Source organism: Neofelis nebulosa, chromosome 6 (genome assembly GCF_028018385.1).
Source record: "Neofelis nebulosa isolate mNeoNeb1 chromosome 6, mNeoNeb1.pri, whole genome shotgun sequence".
Classification (NCBI taxonomy): domain Eukaryota; kingdom Metazoa; phylum Chordata; class Mammalia; order Carnivora; family Felidae; genus Neofelis; species Neofelis nebulosa.
The window spans coordinates 28,333,118-28,347,054 of NC_080787.1; the positions used below are offsets into that span (position 1 = coordinate 28,333,118).

The following is a 13,937-nucleotide window of genomic DNA, read 5'->3' on the forward strand; positions in this document are numbered from 1 at the left end:
TTTTTGTTTTGTTTTGTTTTAACGTTTATTTATTTTTGAAAGAGAGAAACAGAGGGTGAGCAGGGGAAGGGCAGAGAGAGAGGGAAACATAGCACCTGAAGCAGATTCTAGGCTCCAAGCTGTCAGCACAGAGCCCAACACGGGGCTTGAACACACGAGCTGTGAGATCATGACCTGAGCCCAACTGGAGCTTAACCGACTGAGCCACCCAGGTGCCCCTGAGAGATAACCATTATTAATAGTTGTCATTTAGTTCTAGACCATAAATGTATATGTAAATATGTACTTTAATATAATGGGATCATTCTGTTTGATGAACTCAACAATGTATTATACTTCTTTCCATGTTAACACTTAAGAGCTTATTGGATCCCTTTTAATGGCGCCAATGTATTTCAGTATAGGAATGTATCATAATGTATTTTACCAGTTTTCTATTGCTTGACATTCAAGTTGTTTTCATTTGTTTAACTCTATGATGATTATTCTTATACCTAAATTTCTGTGAAAGAATTCTTATAGTGCCTGGTGCTTAATATGTGTTAGTTATCACAATTATTAGTAATATCTTTTAAAGATTACCCTTGACTTTCTTTGATCTTAAGTTTAGCATCTTTTCTTTTTTTTTTTTTTTTTATTTTTTATTTTTTTTATTTTTTAATATATGAAATTTACTGTCAAATTGGTTTCCATACAACACCCAGTGCTCATCCCAAAAGGTGCCCTCCTCAATACCCATCACCCACCCTGCCCTCCCTCCCACCCCCCATCAACCCTCAGTTTGTTCTCAGTTTTTAACAGTCTCTTATGCTTTGGCTCTCTCCCACTCTAACCTCTTTTTTTTTTTTTCCCTTCCCCTCCCCCATGTGTTTCTGTTACGTTTCTCAGGATCCACATAAGAGTGAAACCATATGGTATCTGTCTTTCTCTCTATGGCTTATTTCACTTAGCATAACACTCTCCAGTTCCATCCACGTTGCTACAAAAGGCCATATTTCATTCTTTCTCATTGCCACGTAGTATTCCATTGTGTATATAAACCACAATTTCTTTATCCATTCATCAGTTGATGGACATTTAGGCTCTTTCCATAATTTGGCGATTGTTGAGAGTGCTGCTATAAACATTGGGGTACAAGTGCCCCTATGCATCAGTACTCCTGTATCCCTTGGATAAATTCCTAGCAGTGCTATTGCTGGGTCATAGGGTAGGTCTATTTTTAATTTTTTGAGGAACCTCCACACTGCTTTCCAGAGCGGCTGCACCAATTTGCATTCCCACCAACAGTGCAAGAGGGTTCCCGTCTCTCCACATCCTCTCCAGCATCTATAGTCTCCTGATTTCTTCATTTTGGCCACTCTGACTGGCGTGAGGTGGTATCTGAGTGTGGTTTTGATTTGTATTTCCCTGATGAGGAGCGACGTTGAACATCTTTTCATGTGCCTGTTGGCCATCTGGATGTCTTCTTTAGAGAAGTGTCTATTCATGTTTTCTGCCCATTTCTTCACTGGGTTATTTGTTTTTCGGGTGTGGAGTTTGATGAGCTCTTTATAGATTTTGGATACTAGCCCTTTGTCCGATGTGTCATTTGCAAATATCTTTTCCCATTCCGTTGGTTGCCTTTTAGTTTTGTTGGTTGTTTCCTTTGCTGTGCAGAAGCTTTTTATCTTCATAAGGTCCCAGTAATTCACTTTTGCTTTTAGTTCCCTTGCCTTTGGGGATGTGCCGAGTAAGAGATTGCTACGGCTGAGGTCAGAGAGGTCTTTTCCTGCTTTCTCCTCTAAGGTTTTGATGGTTTCCTGTCTCACATTCAGGTCCTTTATCCATTTTGAGTTTATTTTTGTGAATGGTGTGAGAAAGTGGTCTAGTTTCAACCTTCTGCATGTTGCTGTCCAGTTCTCCCAGCACCATTTGTTAAAGAGACTGTCTTTTTTCCATTGGATGTTCTTTCCTGCTTTGTCAAAAATGAGTTGGCCATACGTTTGTGGGTCTAGTTCTGGGGTTTCTATTCGATTCCATTGGTCTATGTGTCTGTTTTTATGCCAATACCATGCTGTCTTGATGATGACAGCTTTGTAGTAGAGGCTAAAGTCTGGGATTGTGATGCCTCCTGCTTTGGTCTTCTTCTTCAAAATTACTTTGGCTATTCGGGGCCTTTTGTGGTTCCATATGAATTTTAGGATTGCTTGTTCTAGTTTCGAGAAGAATGCTGGTGCAATTTTGATTGGGATTGCATTGAATGTGTAGATAGCTTTGGGTAGTATTGACATTTTGACAATATTTATTCTTCCAATCCATGAGCAGGGAATGTCTTTCCATTTCTTTATATCTTCTTCAATTACTTGCATAAGCTTTCTATAGTTTTCAGCATACAGATCTTTTACATCTTTGGTTAGATTTATTCCTAGGTATTTTATGCTTCTTGGTGCAATTGTGAATGGGATCAGTTTCTTTTTTTGTCTTTCTGTTGCTTCATTGTTAGTGTATAAGAATGCAACTGATTTCTGTACATTGATTTTGTATCCGGCAACTTTGCTGAATTCATGTATCAGTTCTAGCAGACTTTTGGTGGAGTCTATCGGATTTTCCATGTATAATATCATGTCATCTGCAAAAAGCGAAAGCTTGACTTCATCTTTGCCAATTTGGATGCCTTTGATTTCCTTTTGTTGTCTGATTGCTGATGCTAGAACTTCCAGCACTATATTAAACAGCAGCGGTGAGAGTGGGCATCCCTGTCGTGTTCCTGATCTCAGGGAAAAAGCTCTCAGTTTTTCCCCATTGAGGATGATGTTAGCTGTGGGCTTTTCATAAATGGCTTTTATGATCTTTAAGTATGTTCCTTCTATCCCGACTTTCTCAAGGGTTTTTATTAAGAAAGGGTGCTGGATTTTGTCAAAGGCCTTTTCTGCATCGATTGACAGGATCATATGGTTCTTCTCTTTTTTTTTGTTAATGTGATGTATCACGTTGATCGATTTGCGAATGTTGAACCAGCCCTGCATCCCAGGAATGAATCCCACTTGATCATGGTGAATAATTCTTTTTATATGCTGTTGAATTCGATTTGCTAGTATCTTATTGAGAATTTTTGCATCCATATTCATCAGGGATATTGGCCTGTAGTTCTCTTTTTTTACTGGGTCTCTGTCTGGTTTAGGAATCAAAGTAATACTGGCTTCATAGAATGAGTCTGGAAGTTTTCCTTCCCTTTCTATTTCTTGGAATAGCTTGAGAAGGATAGGTATTATCTCTGCTTTAAACGTCTGGTAGAACTCCCCTGGGAAGCCATCTGGTCCTGGACTCTTATTTGTTGGGAGATTTTTGATAACCGATTCAATTTCTTCGCTGGTTATGGGTCTGTTCAAGCTTTCTATTTCCTCCTGATTGAGTTTTGGAAGCGTGTGGGTGTTTAGGAATTTGTCCATTTCTTCCAGGTTGTCCAATTTGTTGGCATATAATTTTTCATAGTATTCCCTGATAATTGTTTGTATCTCTGAGGGATTGGTTGTAATAATTCCATTTTCATTCATGATCTTATCTATTTGGGTCATCTCCCTTTTCTTTTTGAGAAGCCTGGCTAGAGGTTTGTCAATTTTGTTTATTTTTTCAAAAAACCAACTCTTGGTTTCGTTGATCTGCTCTACAGTTTTTTTAGATTCTATATTGTTTATTTCTGCTCTGATCTTTATGATTTCTCTTCTTCTGCTGGGTTTAGGCTGCCTTTGCTGTTCTGCCTCTATTTCCTTTAGGTGTGCTGTTAGATTTTGTATTTGGGATTTTTCTTGTTTCTTGAGATAGGCCTGGATTGCAATGTATTTTCCTCTCAGGACTGCCTTCGCTGCGTCCCAAAGCGTTTGGATTGTTGTATTTTCATTTTCGTTTGTTTCCATATATTTTTTAATTTCTTCTCTAATTGCCTGGTTGACCCACTCATTCGTTAGTAGGGTGTTCTTTAACCTCCATGCTTTTGGAGGTTTTCCAGACTTTTTCCTGTGGTTGATTTCAAGCTTCATAGCATTGTGGTCTGAAAGTATGCATGGTATAATTTCAATTCTTGTAAACTTATGAAGGGCTGTTTTGTGACCCAGTATATGATCTATCTTGGAGAATGTTCCATGTGCACTCGAGAAGAAAGTATATTCTGTTGCTTTGGGATGCAGAGTTCTAAATATATCTGTCAAGTCCATCTGATCCAATGTATCATTCAGGGCCCTTGTTTCTTTATTGACTGTGTGTCTAGATGATCTATCCATTTCTGTAAGTGGTGTGTTAAAGTCCCCTGCAATGACCACATTCTTATCAATAAGGTTGCTTATGTTTATGAGTAACTGTTTTATATATCTGGGGGCTTCGGTATTTGGCGCATAGACGTTTATAATTGTTAGCTCTTCCTGATGGATAGACCCTGTAATTATTATATAATGCCCTTCTTCATCTCTTGTTACAGCCTTTAATTTAAAGTCTAGTTTGTCTGATATAAGTATGGCTACTCCAGCTTTCTTTTGGCTTCCAGTAGCATGATAAATAGTTCTCCATCCCCTCACTCTCAATCTAAAGGTGTCCTCAGATCTCAAATGAGTCTCTTGTAGACAGCAAATAGATGGGTCTTGTTTTTTTATCCATTCTGATACCCTATGTCTTTTGGTTGGCGCATTTAATCCATTTACATTCAGTGTTATTATAGAAAGATACGGGTTTAGAGTCATTGTGATGTCTGTATGTTTTATGCTTGTAGTGATGTCTCTGGTACTTTGTCTCACAGGATCCCCCTTAGGATCTCTTGTAGGGCTGGTTTCGTAGTGACAAATTCCTTCAGTTTTTGTTTGTTTGGGAAGACCTTTATCTCTCCTTCTATTCTAAATGACAGACTTGCTGGATAAAGGATTCTCGGCTGCATATTTTTTCTGTTTAGCACACTGAAGATATCGTGCCAAGCCTTTCTGGCCTGCCAAGTTTCAAAGGAGAGATCAGTCACGAGTCTTATAGGTCTCCCTTTATATGTGAGGGCATGTTTATCCCTTGCTGCTTTCAGAATTTTCTCTTTATCCTTGTATTTTGCCAGTTTCACTATGATATGTCGTGCAGAAGATCGATTCAAGTTACATCTGAAGGGAGTTCTCTGTGCCTCTTGGATTTCAATGCCTTTTTCCTTCCCCAGTTCAGGGAAGTTCTCAGCTATAATTTCTTCAAGTACCCCTTCAGCACCTTTCCCTCTCTCTTCCTCCTCTGGAATACCAATTATGCGTATATTATTTCTTTTTAGTGTATCACTTAGTTCTCTAATTTTCCCCTCATACTCCTGGATTTTTTTATCTCTCTTTCTTTCAGCTTCCTCTTTCTCCATAACTTTATCTTCTAGTTCACCTATTCTCTCCTCTGCCTCTTCAATCCGAGCCGTCGTGGTTTCCATTTTGTTTTGCATTTCGTTTAAAGCGTTTTTCAGCTCCTCGTGACTGTTCCTTAGTCCCTTGATCTCTGTGGCAAGAGATTCTCTGCTGTCCTGTATACTGTTTTCAAGCCCAGCGATTAATTTTATGACTATTATTCTAAATTCACTTTCTGTTATATTATTTAAATCCTTTTTGATCAGTTCATTAGCTGTTGTTATTTCCTGGAGATTCTTCTGAGGGGAATTCTTCCGTTTGGTCATTTTGGACAGTCCCTGGAGTGGTGAGGACCCGCAGGGCACTTCCCCCGTGCTGTGGTGTATAACTGGAGTTGGTGGGCGGGGCCGCAGTCCGACCTGATGTCTGCCCCCAGCCCACCGCTGGGGCCACAGTCAGACTGGTGTGTGCCTTCTCTTCCCCTCTCCTAGGGGCGGGATTCACTGTGGGGTGGTGTGGCCCGTCTGGTCTACTTGCACACTGCCAGGCTTGTGGTGCTGGGGAGCTGGCGTATTAGCTGGGGTGGGTAGGCAAGGTGCACGGGGGCGGGAGGGGCAGGCTTAGCTCGCTTCTCCTTAGGTGATCCACTTCAGGAGGGGCCCTGTGGCAGCGGGAGGGAGTCAGATCCGCTGCCGGAGGTTTGGCTCCGCAGAAGCACAGAGTTGGGTGTTTGCGCGGAGCGAGCAAGTTCCCTGGCAGGAACTGGTTCTCTTTGGGATTTTGGCTGGGGGATGGGCGGGGGAGATGGCGCTGGCGAGCGCCTTTGTTCCCCGACAAGCTGAGCTCTGCCGTCCGGGGGCTCAGCAGCTCTCCCTCCCTTTGTCCTCCAGCCTTCCCGCTTTCTGAGCAGAGCTGTTAACTTATGACCTCCCAGACACTAAGTCGCGCTTGCTGTCGGAACACAGTCCGTCCGGCCCCTCCGCTTTTGCCAGCCCGACTCGGGGGCTCTGCTTGGCCGGCGAGCCGCCCCTCCGCCCCGGCTCCCTCCCGCCAGTCCGTGGAGCGCGCACCGCCTCGCCGCCCTTCCTACCCTCTTCCGTGGGCCTCTCGTCTGCGCTTGGCTCCGGAGACTCCGTTCTGCTAATCCTCTGGCGGTTTTCTGGGTTCTTTAGGCAGGTGTAGGTGGAATCTAAGTGATCAGCAGGACGCGCGGTGAGCCCAGTGTCCTCCTACGCCGCCATCTTCCGGAACCTTCAAGTTTAGCATCTTTTCTTATGGTCTTTAAATTTCATGATGAAGCCTTTTACTTATCTTTCCATTGAGGCAGTTTCCTTTTATTGATTTATAAGAACTCTTTATATATTGGGAGTTTATCTACTGTATAACATCTCCCCCAGGTTGTCTTTGCATTTTAACTTTGTTTATAGTCATTTTTCCCCTGAATTATAGAAGTTTTTGTATTTTTATGTAGCTAATTCTGACAGTCTTTTCTTTTATGACTTGTGAGTTTAATATATTTTTTAAAATTCAGTCAGTTTTATAACGTCTTTGTTTTTTTGTTTTTTTGTTTTTAAATTTGCTTCTTTCTATATATATAGTTATCCTAGCTGGGATCTATTTCTGAAATCACCATAAGGCAGTCATTTAAATTTCTTCCCAAAAGTTTGTACTAGATTAAAATGAAAACAGGAAAGGAATTTTTCTCAACCTGCTGCATGGACTATAGGTATTTTTGCTAACTAGTAATAATAAAAACAGTACAAACTAATGTTTTTATAGTGAGTTGCAAGTTATAAAGCTTATTTACATACTCTATGAGTTGGGAATTCTTTTATTCCTAGTAAGAGAAAAACCTGACTCAAACTGGCTTAAATAAAATATTTGACTCACTTATTTAAAAAAAAAAATGATTCACTTATCTGAAATGATCAAAGGTCATGTAGGCTTTGGATGTGGCTTGGTTCAGAAGTTCAGTAATCTCACCACAGCTCCTTTCTGTTTCATCTTTAGGTTTATCCTCATTAGGGCCACTAGATGATGTCTACAGATTTCTAGGAGTTATGTGCTGTCTCATTCATATTCAGGGCAAGGACAGATTTTTTTTTTTTTGATTACTCTCTCAGAAGAGTGAGGGAGTTTCTCTCCCAAATCTCATGTCTTGCTTTTTTCCAATCAACATTTCCAGGAAAATGACAAATAATCTCTTGGTATTTGGTCAATCAGAGCCTACCCTAGTGCAGGGCACAGAGGTGCGAGGTGTGAAACATGGGATGTGTTGGGAAATGGTGAATATTCATCCAAACGAAATTGGGATCACATACCCAAGAGGAAGGGAGAATATAAGTTGAGCACTCAAATTAGGAAAAGTGTAGCACACATACCTTGTTCCTGTTTGGTACTTATAGGAACCCTAAGAAGGTAAGTAGTTACTAAAGTTCCTATTTTATAGATGGAGAGACTGAAAACTAGAAGAATTATATAATTTGCCTCGCTCATTCACCTAGTAAGTAGCAAAGCTTAAATCCAGATCTCATAACTCGAGATTCTCTGCTTTTCCCAGGACTCCGAATTACCTCCTTGTCTGCTTAAAACCACTGCTTAGAGGGTGCCTGGGTGGCTCAGTGGGTTAAGCATCCAACTCTTGATTTCAGCTCAAGTCATGATCCCAGGGTCATGGGATCAAGCCCTGCATTGGGCTCCAAGTTCAGCATGGAGCCTACTTAAGATTCTCTCCCTCCCTCTCTCTCTGCCCCTCCCCTGCTCATGCTCTCTCTCTCAAAACAACAACAGACAAAACTTAGTATATGGGACTGAATCAGCTCTACAAGCTCAAGTTTTAAATTTAAAAGGTCAAAAGGAGATATTAGCTATTGGCCATATTGACGTTTCTAATGGGAGCAGAACATGATGTGAGGTTCCACCATGGTGGTTTCAAAAGACCCGGAAGTAAAGATCCTGTTCTAAATTTTTTTTTTTTCAACGTTTTTTATTTATTTTTGGACAGAGAGAGACACAGCATGAACGGGGGAGGGGCAGAGAGAGAGGGAGACACAGAATCGGAAACAGGCTCCAGGCTCCGAGCCATCAGCCCAGAGCCTGACGCGGGGCTCGAACTCACGGACCGCGAGATCGTGACCTGGCTGAAGTCGGACGCTTAACCGACTGCGCCACCCAGGCGCCCCGTAAAGATCCTGTTCTAGTTCAGCCTAGGCGTCCCCAAAGAAGAGCATAATACAAAGGCTTATGCATGGGCATGGGTGATTTATTTGGGGATGTGTTCACAGGGAGCAGGAGGGGAGTGTTAGAACGAGGTGGGAGAGTTAGAAGGAAAGCCAGTATAATCCAGGTAGCCATCTCTATAGTGACTATTTGACCCCACAGGAACTTTGGGAAGCTCCATGAAATATATCACTGTGGGGTGGGGAGAAAAGGGAAAGCATTTACCCTACGGCACACATCCCCAGTGGTTGATGGTTGACCATAAGATATTAATAACCCTGCATTTCTTAGTTGTACATAAGTGAGTGCCCAGTAGTTTGGCTGGGCACCCCAGTTTGCCACTGCATCAGAGAAGCCAGGGACAGGAAGAGAAAAGATGCACTCAAAAGGTGCTTCAGCATAAAGCTGGTTGAATAGAACTGCTCACTGCATCAGCATCAGTGGCTGGAAGGAGGTGGGACCAGAGGATTTTAAGTGAGGCATTTTAAGTAGAGGTCTTCAATACATAATCCATTTTAAGCCAATAATACAAAACTTAAGTTAAAGAAGTGATACACAAACAGGCCCAAATTACTAGTCCCCTAGTTAACATCTGATAAGTTCATGCCTGAATTATTATAACTACCTCCTAAAAAGATTTCCTTAGTTTTCCCCTCACTCAACTACTGTTGCAATCTTCCTAAAATACAAAAAATAGTCTCCATTTTTGTCCTTACTTTACAGAATCATTCACTACCCTCCACTGGTTGCAGAATTATGTACAAAACCTTTGACTGACATTCAATATTCTTCACAATTGGTTTTACCATAATTAAACAGCTGTCCTCCCCATAACTATCCCAGCTGGACTCAAGCTGGTCTAATTTCCTTACCGTTTTATAAATAGGCCGAGATTATTCTTCTCTGTGTCTTTGTTAATATTGTCCCTTCTAACTGACAGGGATGATGTGCAAAACATTTACCAACTGCTGTAGCAGTCACTGACCAATCAGAGTGGAGACTGAGCCAATCAGACCTGATGTCAGGTGTAACTGACAATATGGGTTGGCCAGCTGACTCAGCTCTGCCCTCAGCCTCCATTTTTCTTCTACCTATTGAAATCCTATCTTTCCCTCATTTTCCCTGAAGTTATCCTGGACTACACTTAACTTAATGTTGGTTTTTCCTTCCTTGGGATTAATTACCACTTTGTGTCCTGAATATTCTTAAAGATGTGCTAATGATGTAACAGTGTAAAACACCTGCACTTTTTGGCAGCACATTCTTTATTGTCTCTTCGGATGGTAAAATTTCATGATGTTTTTGATATAGAGAATAGAAAGATATAATTTGTTCTTTCCTATAACATAGTTTATCAAAAGCATTTTTTTTATAATTGATACTTTAGAAAAATTTCTTTTAGCTTCAAAAATTCATGACCGATACACAAATTTTTAGGATTTCTGTTGAAGTGAGGAAATGAGGAAAAACTGTACTATATTTCCTTTACTTTGAGATGAGATTTCAAAGAGATATCAAGTGTCCTTGGAATGCTCTATCAGTTGCCAGTAGATATATTCTTGGAAGATATTGCAACACCAGAATAGCTAACGATATTTTAACCTGAGTGGTAGTTTTAAAAGTTTTTGTGGGTTTTTTTTAATGTTGATTTATTTATTTGAGAGAGAGAGAGAGAGAGAGAGAGAGAGCAGGGGAGGGGCAGAGAGAGAGGGAGTTAGAGAAGCCTAGAGAAGCTGAAGCAGGCTCTGCACTGTCAACTCAGAGCCCCACCCAGGGCTCAAAATCACAAACTGAGATCAGATCTGAAATGAAGGTGGATGCTTAACCAACTGAACCACCCACGTGCCCCAACCTGAGTGATCGTTTTAAAACACAGCCCCCAGATTCTTTGATACTTACCCACTGAGAGATGGAGTCTATGTCTCCTCCCCTTGAATCTTGGTGGGCTTGTGATTTAGTTGTAACCAACAAAATAATACTTCTATATCTACCATTTTGTTCTCAGGGATTCTTGCCTTTTTGTTTTTTAATTTTTTTTAATGTTTATTTTTGAGACAGCGAGAGAGTGAGACAGAGTGTGAGCAGGGGAGGGGCAGAGAGAGAGAAGCAGACACAGAATCCAAAACAGACTCTAGGCTCTGAGCTGCTAGCACAGAGCCCAATGTGGTCTTAGAACCTGGGAATGAAGAGATCATGACCCGAGCTGAAGTCAGACGCTTAACCGACTGAGCCACCCTGGCACCCCAGGGTAGATTCTAGCCCTGATCTACCATACAAGAAGTTTGATTCTACTGTGGCTGCCATCCTTTGAAGAAACCTAGGCCACATTAGATGCTGAAGTTCACAGCACAGCTGAGACCATAGCTGACGGCCAGCACCAACCAGCAGACCCTATTCCAGAGTCACTTCTACCGTGGAGTGTCCTCAGATGAGGTTCCAGACATTGTGGAGCAGAGACAAGCTGTGCCCTGTCTAAATTTCTGTCCCTCAGAATCCATGAACATAATAAGATGGTTGTTTTATGACACTAAGTTTTAGAACAATAGCTGCACAACAGTAATGACCTAAACAACTATGGATAAAAGTTACTGTGATCCAGGTATACTCCTAATATTGTGGGGTCCCAGGCTTGAGTACAAATGGAGGTCTAAATGTTTAAATATTTAAAGGTTTTGTATTAGAAAGGTTAAATATTAGAAATCACACTAATAAACTATTGAATAGGTATGTTTTCTTCTTCTTTGAAAAATATACCTTCATAGTGACTGGGAAAACTAGATTTGGATTTAGGATTCCCATTGAAGGCTGGTTCCTGCCTTTCTTCACCCACCTCAGACTCTATGCAACACCTTTCAGGGCCTCACACATATGTATGCTCATGTTCCATTCATATTCCCTGGAAACAGCCACCTCATAGCCCTTCCTCCCAGGGGAGCACACTCAGTGATGGTTGACCATCCATAAGAGGGTAGATTCAGATGAGAGGCCAAAGCAAACCCCAGGTGTTACCAGGAAATTGCAGGATCCAAGGTATGGTATAGAATCTGGGGCTTGGGCCCAGGGGCGGGTCTAATGACTTGGTCCTGCAGACTTCTCACCCTAGGGCCAGTCAAAGGTCAGAGTGGGGAAGTGTTGCTGTGGCCCATGAGCATTGTCCTCACCACACAAATACATCCCTCTTAACTCTAAATGTACCTTCAACTCAACTTCCCCTTGCTAGTTTCTCAAGCATCTCCTTGGCCAGTCCAGTGCCACCTGAGATGAGGGGAAATGTGACAGGGGAAGTCAGAATGGAAAGAGCAATTCTTGTGGTAGAAATTTCTTACTTTGGAAAACACTAAATACATAGCCCCAGAGAAGGGGCCCAGGCAAGTACAGGGCTGAGAGAAGTAGAGCTCCATTAGCTTCATGGAAGTCCACCTCTATTTTCATTTCTTGGTTCATTCATACCTTCTGGGAAAACAAGATGTTCCTCATATATGGCCTTTGTGATGCAGGAAAGCATTTCAACTGAGGGAGAGTTCAAAGTTAGTGACCCATGAGCTTCATTTGACCTGCAAATTGTTTTTATTTGACCTGTGCAGTGTGTTAACTTTTTTTCCTAAGTGGTTAGCATTTTAAAACATTTAAAATCTATGGGTGCCTGGGTGGCTCAGTCGGTGGAACAACCGACTTCAGCTCAGGTCATGATCTCACGGCTTGTGAGTTTGAGCCCCGTGTCGGACCCTGTGCTGACAGCTCAGAGCCTGGAGCCTGCTTCCGATTCTGTGTCTCTCTCTTTCTCTGTCCCTCTCCCCCTCATGCTCTGTCTTTTTCTCTCAAAAATAAATAAATGTTAAAAAAAATTAAACCGTTTAAAATCTAGATTTCTTGCCACTCCTGGAAGTTAGAACAATTTGGAAAACTGGGTCTGCGTTCCCACAGAATAAACAAGTGGCTGTCCCTCCAATAAGACACAGGCTCTCTAAGTCTCCATGGCCTCCCCAGCTCTTAGGCCCATCTTCATCCTGCTCCAATTTCTGGGGCCATTTGCATAGGCAACGTATGGGTTTAGAGCAATAATGCACAGGCATGGGTCCTCACGGATTAAGACACTCAGTGGTGACTAATGGTGCCCACAACAGATGGCAAAGGGCCTAACATTTGTTGAGTGAGTAAATGACCAGGAAAATGAAAGCCTACACTGTGTCTTAGTAAACAGTGCTGTGGGGATAGAAAGCAAAGCAATAATCTACTGCTTAGAATATTCTTTAAGGAGTAAGTCTAGTAGAGCTCTTATTTATTTTATATTATAATGCTGAGTATATGCTAATGTAGACAGTATGGTAAGACAGTGAGATATGATAAAATATCTCACAGAAGTGGATGAGGAAGAAAAGACAAAACTGCAGCCCTATCAGTGAATTACTTCAGATTTGAAGTAATTAATGAAACTGAGCTTTATTGTGATTTTTAAAAAAATTTTGATGATAGGAATGTGAGAAGTCATGTATCCATGTTCCATAGCCTTTTTAAAAAATAAACACAATGGGATTCCTCAAAAAATGAGACATAGAATGACCGTATGATCCAGCAATTCCACTTCTGAGTATATACTCAGAAGAATTCTGAAGAGATATTTGTACATCAGTGCTCACAGCTGCATTATCCATAATAACTAAAATGTGAAAGCAACCCAAGTGTCCATCAAGAGAGAAATTAATAAACAAAATGTGATATATGCATGCAGTCGGACATTATCCAGCCTTAAAAGGAAGGAGATTCTGATACATGCCAAGACATGGATGAATCTTTAGGACATTATGCTCCATGAAATAGGCCAGTCACAAAAGGACAAATACTGGATGATCTCACTTATATGAGGTCCCTAGAGCAGTCAAATTCATAGAGCCAGAAAGTAGAGTGGGGGGTGTCAGGGGCTGGGGTGGGAGGATTTCGTATTTAATAGGGACAGAGTTTCAGTTTGGGAAGACGTAAAAGTTCTGGAGTGGTGGTGATGATTGCACAGTGGTGTGAATGTACATAATGCACAGAACTGTAAATTTAAAAGTGATGAAGAGGGTAAATTTAATGTTATATGTTCAAATAAACAAAAGAAATAAACACAAAACATATACTTATGATCTGCAGCTTCTCATTTAAAGTCAAAATTAAATTCAGCCTGCTTCCTTTTGGAAGATGAGGCATAGATGTCAGGACGGAGGGGTTGTGGGGGGAAGAGGGAGCTGAAAGGCAGGGTTCACTGAGCTTGGTCACTTGGTCACTTGAAGGCGACTCACAGTCCCTGAGTTAAAGTAAGCTAGTGTCTGACTTCCACAGGCTTCCTGGCCAGTAAATCCCTCCTCCTCTTAGGTGCAGGGTGAATCAGAATTCAGTAGTCACAAGCTTTCT

The 13,937-nt window shown here is 41.5% G+C and overlaps 1 protein-coding gene across 2 annotated transcripts in view; it reads right to left on the bottom strand.

The window, feature by feature from the left end:
• Window positions 1–9,512, bottom strand: part of FAM50B (family with sequence similarity 50 member B) — a 31,595-nt gene extending 22,083 nt beyond the window's left edge. For both annotated transcript variants that reach the window (XM_058733153.1, XM_058733152.1), the window contains exon 1: window positions 9,419–9,512. The gene's annotated coding sequence lies outside the window, so the exon portion shown is untranslated. The remainder of the gene's footprint in view (window positions 1–9,418) is intronic.
• Window positions 9,513–13,937: the final 4,425 nt, after the last annotated feature.